Here is an 11042-nt window from a genome sequence, read left to right as displayed (position 1 = left end):
AAGAAGAAAATTTGACTTCCTTCCCCACTTTAAAAGAAGTATCAGATGCCTCCTCCAAAAGCCTTCATAGGATGAACATACTTATTCTTGGATAACAGCATATCTTGCAAGATCTTTTCTCCTCTTTTTACTGTCGCTATATGAGAAGATGGATGTTAGCTGAACTTATTGAGGTAATCACTTCACAATATGTAAATTAAACCATTATGCTCTATGCCTTAAACTTATACAGTGATGTATGTCAATTATTTCTCAATAAAATGGGGAAATGTAAAAATTCAACTAGCCTTTGATTAATGGTGCTTAATAATCTGCCACATGAAGTGATGTGTGTGTGTGTGTGTATATATATATATATATATATATATAGCTTGTGCTGCCTGGAAGTTAATTGTTCTGTGGGGTATGATACAAAGTGGGAGTAGGATAATTCTATTTTTACATTCAGCTCTGCACCACTGCAGATGATGTGTCAGTACCCCCCCCACACACTTCTTTCTCTGCCACTGCTTCGGTGCACATACGTGACCTCTAACTACCAGTTCCTGTGACATTGTGCTAGGGGGTGTTCTCTGGTGAGTGAGGCTGACTCACTCTTCGTGTGTCTCTATACTTTTCTACACATATATTCATTCCCAAAAATATCCAGTATTGTCCAGACTTACAATCTACATGTCACTGGTATCACAATTTAGGTGTTTTTTGTTTTATTTTGTTTTTGTTGTTGTTATTTTTTTCCAAATCATTTTACTTCAATCAGTGTTATATTTTTGAGTTGCATCCATGTGGGTACATATAGCTGTATAATATTCCATTGTATGCATATAGTATATGTTTATCAATTCTATTTTTTTATTATTTAGGTTATGTCCAACTTTGTTTTTTTGTTTTGTTTTTTGTTGTTACAAACAATATTTTTGTGAACCTCATACACGTGTCTCCTTGTGGATGTGTGCAAGAGTTTCTTTAGAGTGGTATCTAATCATAACAACATTGATAGTAAGACCTGAGGGGGCACCTGGGCAGCTCAGTAGGTTAAGTGTCCAACTTCAGCTCAGGTCATGATCTCGCGGTTCACGGGTTGGAGCCCCAAGTCCGGTTCTGTGCTAACAGCTCAGAGCCTGGAGCCTGCTTCAGATTCTGTATCTCCCTCTCTCTCTCTGCTCCTCCCCCCACCTCTCTCTCAAATATAAATAAACATTAAAAGAAGAAAAGTAAAAACCTGCAACTTACTGAGAGCTAAAGATATAACTTCTAAACATTTCAGATGTATTAAATCTTTCCATTCTCACTTCAGATAATATTTAGATAATATACTCAGATAATTATTATCCTCATTTTATGCATACAGAAAATGTAAGTGGGCAGTTGATGGGTCATGTGCTAAATTTTAGATTTTACCAGATATAGCAAATTATCCTTCAAAATGTTATAACAATTTCCATTTCCATTAGAGGTATATGTAAGTTTTTATTGGTCTATATTGTTAGAGCACTTAAAAACATCAGACTTTCAAAAATCTTGATAGAGTTAAAAATGTATATTTATGTGTTATTTGTGTCAATGGCTCAGATGAGAAAGAGAGAGATCAAAGTAAATCCTGTCTTAAGAGTATGGATAGTAAGGAGACCACAGAAGTTAGGAGTTTGAGAACACAGTAAAATGCCCCAAGGAGAGTCAAACGCTACTGATTGCTAGCACATGCATCTCCAAAAGGTGGAGCATACACTAGTATTGGCTTTGTTTTCCCAACACTCACAGGCGTACAAAGGGGAAAGTCTCAACTGAAAATCAGAGTATAGAAAATCTCATCTCTAACTTTCAATTCTCTCCTGGCTTGAATATTATAACTTTACAGTGAGTGATGTATCCTGAACACCCCACACTCTTTTTTACTTGTGAATGTTTCAAATAGCACCAAAAAAAATCAGTACCTTTGTTTAAAAAACCTAAAATATTCACTTCTCCCCAGAATTGGTTACTTTTTTTATATCTCCTGCAAAAGGAATGGATGTTTATTATGTATGTTTGATTGATGGAAAGATAAACTCAAATTATGAACATAAGGAGATTAAGGACCTTTAAAATTATGGTCAAAAGCAGATAAAAATAAAACTTTTTGGCTCATGGAGGTTGTGGGAAATGCCATTTTCCATGAACACACTTACATTTACACTTTAAGTGCACCGAGACCTAAAATCCCACCAAATGGAAAATTCCCACCATTGGGAAGTGGGCTTCTTACCACATGGGCCGCTGATTCCCTCCTCATCAAAGGGACCCTTTGTATTTAGCAGATTTCAGAAACTCTAGTATTTTGGTGAGGGGGGCTATGCAAACATACTTGACTGAGTAAAAGTGTAAGATACGTTTTGCAAAGAAATAAAAGTTCAGGCCATAAAAAGTTAGGATATGCTCACAGCAGCAAAAACAAAAACAAAAACAAAAACAAAAACAAAAAAAACAGTACATTTTAGACACACAGTCTATGTTTGTGTGGCAAATGCCTTTCCCCACAGAAACTTAGAAGTACTATCACCTCCAAAAAACGGTAGTCCCTCCTCCTCAAAGGGAGCATTTCAGAACTCTAAAACTTCTGATTCTCTATTGATTTGTACAGAACAAGCTTTATGAGGCCACGAACCACCCCTCTGATTAGGCATTTCCGGAGAGAATACTAAAGTAACAATACAAGTTTCCTTCTTTTTCTTCTCAGTCCCACCCATCTTTAAAAGGTCTCTACATTCTTCAAAAACCAACCTGGATTATTTAGTAGAAAACATGTGAAAAATAAATATCTCTTCCTAGCATTCCAGTTAGAAAGAGAGAAAAGAGTATAATAGAATATATATATATACATATATATATGTATATATATATATATATTAGAATTATATATAAAACAGTCTTAAACACCAAGAAATATATATATATATATATATATATATATATATATATATATATATAATAGAAAGGGTATAATGTCACTATTATCCACCAAATTCCCTCCCTCAGGGATGGAATGTCTTCTCTTCCTCTTGCTTAGAACTAAAATAAATATATATGTCATGGTGGAATCTTGGTTATGAGGGATTGGTTTCTAAGTGATTTAGTGATAATAAGCCAGTCCTTATTCTTCTATGAAATTACTTGAAGGTAGATGGAGTCTGCAATGGTATTTTTTAAAAAAACATTCTTGTTTTAAAAAACACTACCCTTTGTGTTTTGATTTAGACACAGTGTGTCTATTCTCCATTAGATCTATTCCTGAGCTGTCCTAAGGTATCTGAGATCTCAAACTATATACAACACATGATTCCCCGAGAGCCCATCCCACTAAAGAACATTCTAATTAGCAAGCTTTCTGGTAATGAAGTACTCAGAAGCCAATGTTTCTGCAAGTATTACTAGTGGACATTCATAGGATTAATAATGGCAAGACAGTTTACCTGATGCAACTTATAACACCTGAGTGTAAATAAAAGTTCAGTGAAGCTAGTCATTTTGATTTATTTTGATTTTTTATTGTGTCCCTCCCCCCCCACTGCCTAACCTCAACCCACGGCCATTGTGTACATTTTAAGCATAATTCATTGTCCATTGGTGATTGGTGTCTGGGCTCTTTATGCTATGGACACCCACCATCGAATGCCTGTGGCAATATTTTCTTTAACATTTAAAGTTCCAGAGGGCCAGGATTACACTGAAAGCACTCATCACAGCCACTCATTCATCTAACAGACATTTAGTGAGTGCCTACTATATGCCTAGGACTGTACTATACCATGACTTAACCCTTGTCAACTGAGTCTTTATTAAACTACATCTGGGGCGCCTGGGTGGCGCAGTCGGTTAAGCGTCCGACTTCAGCCAGGTCATGATCTCGCGGTCCGTGAGTTGGAGCCCTGCGTCAGGCTCTGGGCTGATGGCTCAGAGGCTGGAGCCTGTTTCCGATTCTGTGTCTCCCTCTCTCTCTGCCCCTCCCCCGTTCATGCTCTGTCTCTCTCTGTCCCCAAAAAAATAAACGTTGAAAAAAAAAAAATTTTAACTACATCAGTAAGAGATGATGCCTAGACCAGGACTGAAAGACAAAAGAGTAATAATGAATAGAGAAGAGTAATAATGCTCTGAAAGACCTTTGATGCTAAGAGATTTGGGTCCTCTGTCTACCTGATCTACTTCATTCTGCCTTCTGTATTTTTCAATATTTTTCTCCAAAGCCTGGAGCCTTTGGCAATAACCTATAATATGGAGAAAGATATTAAATAATATGAGGACACACTGTTAGCAATAAAGAGTGAGAAACAGTTCTCACTGATAACAGCTTCTTTTTTCACTCAACATTAGTTAAGGGACTGGTTTAAAAAACAGTCTTAAACACCAAGACTTAATTGCTCAAGTCCATAAAAATCCAGAAGAGTTAACATGGAGCTTGGAGGAGAATTTCCAATGTGTGACAGGCTCTGCCAGCGCTGAGGCCTCGTCACATAACCACAAGTGGGATTTCTGAAGTGGAAAGTTGCCTTTGGAAAAATTTCTGCAGTCGTGGTAAATATTTGCTTGTTTGCTTTCCTCCATTAGCTCAAATCCCCCTCAGTACGAATGGCAGGAGAAAGGAAGATTTTGGCAAACAAGAATGTGGGGATTGTAATGGATCATTCAGTTCAGGGGTCTGTGAACTTTCTGTATAGGTGCAGATAGTAATATCATTGGTTTTGTAGGTCATATGGTTTCTATGGCAACTACTAGCCTTGACCATTGTAGCTTGAAAACATTCATAGATGGTACACACACAAATGGGCATGGCTGTGTTCCAATAGAAGTTTATTTCATAAAAAAGCACAGGGCCAGATCCTGCCTGCCAGCAGTGGTTCTGACTACTAATCTAGTTGGATCCTTCGTTTTTTTAATAAAAAGGAGCACTAATGTGCCAGCAAGGCCCATGTTCTTGGCATGGTCTAGAGGGAGTTAAGACCCAAAGAGCAAGAAAAAAAATGATGGAGAATAGTAGCATTTACTAAAATTAAAACATTCTAAAACTATACATTTTATATGAACTCATACAAAATGAAAGACAAAATAAACATGTAATGATTTCCTTTGGGCAAGCTTAGGAATAAAGGGAGTGGGAATTTGGAATAAATAAATAAAATGAGGAAAATAGACTTTGAGGGGTGAATGATTATGCTGTGCTTTGAACAGAGCTTCTGGTTGACACAAGCCCTGCAGCTGAGGCCCCACTAAGAAAAGATACACTCAAAATAATACAAAAACAATACAAATTTTCATCTTGATTTCAACCCAAAGAAACACAGCCATATAAAAATACGCCCTGAGTGTAGAAGATCATGATTTACCATGAATATAATATGATATAGCCTCATGGTATTGAATAGCAAATATTGAAAGCACCATGCAGGATGCCATAGTATAATTTGTACAAGCTATGGAAATGAACTAAACATCACTTCTAGAAGCTCCCCATCTTTTGGGAAAAACCAATGCTAAATGAGTATTATTGAAAGTGTGGTTTGTGGAACACTGGTGACCAGAAAATTTTTACTGCAGATGTGGGATGCTACATGTACAACAGTTGAGAACAAGTTTTTTTTTTTTTTTAATGTTATTTGTTTTTGAGAGAGAGAGAGAGACAGGTTGTGAGCAGGGGAGGGTCAGAGAGACAGAATCTGATGAAGGCTCCAGGCACTGAGCTGTCAGCACAGAGCCTGATGCAGGGCTTGAACTCATGAATCATGAGATCATGACCTGAGCTGAAGTTGGATGCTTAACTGACTGAGCCTCCCAGGCACCTTGAGAACAAATGTTTCAAAACTTTCATAGCAATCTGTACCACAGCATCTAGGTGGACTTGTCTTACTGCACCAGCTATAGATTAAGTCAGGTGTCATCGAACTCATGTGATGAGACACAATGGCAGAAGTCACATAATCATTGAACTCTGTAGGTCCCCATTCTGGAAAATTGTCCAGATTAAGGAGTTTGTGATGGATTGTAAATCGAGTACTATTTTTTTCATTGAAAGAGTCTTGTGATAAAAAAAAAAAATCCAGTTGAACTGAATAATGTGCTAAGAAAAATAGTAAATATAGAAATTTCATAAAGGCTAATAAGTCAAGATATTTTTCTTTTGAAGATAGTAATGTTGAAGCTGGTCATAAGCAACTGTTAATGTATGTGGGGGCACGTGGTTACTGAGGGGAAAGTTTGGTGGAGAATGTTTGAACTGCGGAATGAACTCTGTTTCTGCAAGGCAAGCAGCCAGTTTGTTACTTTAAGGATGAAATGGGACAGTCTTGCTTATTTGTCTAATACTCTGGGCATTTTAATGATCTTAACACTGCCTTGCAATGGAAAAGTTCAACATGTCTTTCCATTGTGGATAAGACCAAAGGACAAAAGCCCAAATCAGAAACTTGGAAGAATAGGGTTTCTAAAGCAGATTAGTTCCATGATTTAACAGTAATTACAAGACAACTTCAACAACAAGAACCTTGTTAGTTCTTCTCCTATGTTTGTCTTTGGCTGCTACTGGTGCTGGCCCCTGGGGACACAGGAACATTGAGGCTCCTTCAGCCACAACTTTGTTTGTATTAGACTCCTACTTCCTGTTCTCTACATCACTCCTGCCGTGATTCCCAGAACTCAGAGCCTCACCTCCCTTTGTCCAAGCCCCCCAGGTTTCTCCTCAAGACCAGACTGTTCACCTTGAGGCTCTGTTTCTCCCTGTATCTGCACATCTGGGATGTCAACACTTATTTATTTATTTATTTATCTATCTATTTATTTATTTATTTAAATGTTTATTTATTTTGAGAGAGAGAAAAAAAACCTGTACATGTGCACACATGTGCACGAGCAGGGGAGGGGCAGAGAGAGAGGGAAAGAGAAAATTCCAAGCAGCACTGACAGCACAGAGCCCAATGTGGGGCTCTATCTCACAAACTGTGAGATCATGACCTGAGCCAAAATCAAGTGTCAGACACCTAACCAACTGAGCCACTCAGGTGTCCCTGGGCTGTCAGCTCTTGGTCTGCCAACAGAATTGAAAGTAGAGTGGACTTAGCATGGGCAGCCAAGGAAGCTGAGTCTTGTTTTTGTCATCATGGAAATCCCAGCAGTGTGCACTGGAAGGTGCTTCAAAAGGATGGGGCCAAATGCTTCTGGGCAAAGTCAGAGCTGATGGCCACCCCAAGTCTGCTCCAAGCCAGTACCCTTCTTGGCTTCTCAGGGCCAGCTCACTCCTGTGTCCTGGGAGGGAGCCCCTACTATTGGCTCCTAAAAACTTGGGGCATATAGCTCCATGATGGACAGATGGAGGCAAGGCAGGTGAGAGGGAAGCAAGGCTGGAAGGAGACAGGAGTGTTGCTGAGTGTGGTTCTCTGGAGCAGGGGCAGCTCTCAGGACTTCCTAGGATGGAAGCATGAGTCAGGTAGAGGGAACATTGGATCACAAAGGTCTCACTGCTACCCACTCAGAACAGGGTCCTGGATTGCCCAGCCAGGCAAAGGGGGTGGATATAAGGCAGATTTCCAGGGCCTGAGACTGGCAGAGAGAGGCTGGACATGAAAGGATTGCACTCAGGCTCTTGCTCCTCCTCCTGGCTCTTGTCATTACAAGCTCCTTCACATGGTACTCTCTCCAGGCCCCCCTCATACCTGTGTTCTCTCCTATAGTCTACAGCTTTGCTCACTCTCTCTCTGCCAGCCTCTACTCTTGTTCCCTGCTTCCACCATCCCACACTTGGAGTTCCCAAAACTTTGATGCTAGCATCTTTGGCTTACTAGCTGATCTTCTGGGCATTCCATCTACTTGGGGTCCTCAAAGCAGCTTTGAAGTCTAGATGACTATGATGACAATTTGAGCTTTCTGGATCACTATGCAGATGGGAAATGCATCCTATCAGAGGAGAGAATTAAATCTTCTTGCAAGGTCCTTTTGAAGATGGGGCTAGGGAAGACATAGGTCACCTAGGAGCAGTAGGTATGGGTACCACAAAGACACTACTGTTTGTAAATTCCTACAGAGGCCACAGAGGCTGCTAGGGAGAAGGCCTCAAAATATGGCCTATGTCCTGAAATAGTTTACCCTGGTGAAGCCTCTGGTCCCCAGGATGATAAACAGCATTCAGTGGAAGAAGAATGCTTCTTGCTGGCCTCTCTTCAATCACTAGGAGAAACTAGTGCCATATAACCTTGAAAACTCACAAACTGACGACACAAGAGGACCCTCTCTGAAGACAGCAGAGCCCAATGTAGATAAGGGACATTACTCAGAGGAGGGAAACAGTGGCCATTGGAACATGCACAGATAGGTCTTACAGTGGAAGAGTTTTAGACTCACATAATTACTATATGACAGATCTGATCTTTAGAAGGAGAAGATAAATCTCTCAAAAACAGACTGATATGATGAACAACTTCTACAGAAAAATCCAAGTAATTTTTTAACAGTACCAGATTATAATATTTTTATAAGAATTCTGCATGATGCTTTTAAAATTATGAGTAAAAAAGAAAGAAAAGTTAAATAAGCAAAATGGAAGGTGTAAAACAGTACAATAACAAAATTCAAGAATTAGAAAAGAAATTACGCTGTAAATTACACATTGGTACTTTTAATTAAAAAGTCTGTGCCATTTTAATTATAGCCTGGACTGCAGAAAGAGCTCCTCATGTAGAGACAATGAGAATGAGCATTTGAGAGAGGTCCTTAGAAAATAAGCCATTAGAGGGGTACCTGTGTGAGTCAGTTGATTGAATGTTCGACTCTTGATTTTAGCTCAGGTCGTGATCTCATGGTTCCTGAGTTTCACTGACAGTGCAGAACCTGCTTGGGATACTCTGTCTCCCTCTCTCTCTCTGCTCCTCTCTTGCTAGAGAATATATGCATGCATGTTCTCTCTCTCTCAAAATAAATAAATAAACATTTAAAAAAAAAAAAACATTAGATGGCTCAGGTTTGACGGTCAATTTCAGAAACATGTTCACCAGATGTTTTCACCAAAAAGGCATGCAAGCCGGGGGGAGCTCTTTCGCCCTCACATGGATATCAAGGAAGTTCTCTGCCTTGCATCAAAAATGTCCCAACTTTCAAGGACTTCCTGTTCTGAAAAAGGAGGATTTGGGCTTTTACCTGAGGAAAGGCCTACAACTAGTCCTAGTGAGTCATCGAAAGGGACCAGTAAATTAATGACCTGAAGTAGACTGTGATGAATCATATTTTAAACCTTAGAGCAGTCATTTAAAAGTAACACAAAACTAGTAAGAAATAATCAACACAGGAATTGTAATGTTAGCTGAAAAGCATTCGACACCAAAGAAAGCAGTCAATAGGTATGAAGAATAAAAATGACAGGAGACATATAGAAAACAAATAAAAAATCACAGACACAAATGCAATCATATCACATTTTATATCACATTAAATATACATGGTCTAAATACCCCAATCATAAGGCAAATATTCTCAAGCTGGATAAGAAAGCATGGTTGGACTATAGATGTTTTCAAAAGACACACCTTAAATTTAAAGACACAGAGAGACTGAAAATAAAAGAAAAAAAAAAGATATGTAAACAGTAACCAAAAGAGAGGTGGAATGACTATATCAATAAAATAGATGTTAAGAAATAGTATTGGAGAGAGAAACATCTGAAGGATAAAAATTGAACACATCAGGAATATACATTATAAATGTATACATATGTAATAACAATTCTGTAATACATTGAAGCAAACACTGCTAGAATTGAAAAGAGCAATAGAAAATTCAATAGCTATAGTTGGACAATTCAAGACCCCATTCTGAATAATTGCTAGAGCAACTGGACAGAAAATTAGCAAAGAAATGGAAGACCTGAACAACACTATCAATTAACTTGAGATATATGGAATACTCCACTCAACGATTACAGAATACAGATTATTTTCCAATACACATGTAACATTCTCTGTGATATACCATATGCTAAGCCATAAAATAACACTAAATTTTAAATGATCTAAATCAAAGCATATTCTCCAACTAAGCCAGATTTGGTATGCTTAAAAACTATTTTCCCATATAAGTTGAATGTCAGAACAGTAATTTTGTTTGTTCAAGATCAGGGTGAAATGTCCTATGATTTAAACTTTATAAATTTCCTATATTGGATTTATGAGTTACATAAGTTACCACTGTTTACATAACCAGTTTAAAATAAAAAATTATGTGTATAAATTTAAGTTTGTGTATATACATAGTGAAATGAAATGATAATAATGGGTGCCTTTTTAATGTTTTAAATTTAATTAAATTTTATAAAGCCACAGATTTAATGTGTTAACTAATTTGTAATTTCCCAATCCTTATCTAAAGATCTTAGATAAATGAGTCAATTAATTAAGTTTTGATAGCCAAGAAAGTTTATTATTATTATTATTATTATTAAAGATAGAGCAAGCAGGGAAGGGGCAGAGAGAGAGTGAGAGAATCTTAAGCATGACCTGGGGATCATGACCTGAGCTAAAATCAAGAATCAGATGCTACCCAGGGACCCTGAAAGCCAGGAAAGTTTCTAAAAGCAGAAAAAAAAACACTTACTAATAAACATAAATTCTACTCTTACTATTTTAAATTGTAATCGATTAACAACAAATATACAATTGTCTTCGGATGACATCTATCTTATCCAAATTATACAGCTAGAAATAAATATGTTTGTTTATACATGTGTGAGAATCCATCCACTTCAATTGTTAAAATGATGTTTTTATAAGGAAAAAATAGTGACATAATACTTGTTTTTTGTCCTGTAGTTCTTTCTTGTGCTGGTTATTTGATTAAAGACGACTTTAATATAAATGGTTAATTATATAAGATATAAATATAATATGCATAAAATAAAATATGGGAATTTCTGCTTAAGAAATTTATAATAGTTTATTCTCAGGATAAATTTAATATATCTACATTGTTTAATATAGTGATAAATTAATTATATCTAAAGGCTACAGGTAAAAGCTTAAATAATTACCTCTTTA

The sequence above is a fragment of the Lynx canadensis genome, chromosome A3, assembly GCF_007474595.2.
Source record: "Lynx canadensis isolate LIC74 chromosome A3, mLynCan4.pri.v2, whole genome shotgun sequence".
NCBI classification, from domain to species: Eukaryota; Metazoa; Chordata; class Mammalia; order Carnivora; family Felidae; genus Lynx; species Lynx canadensis.
Note: the sequence above shows the minus strand (reverse complement) of the source record.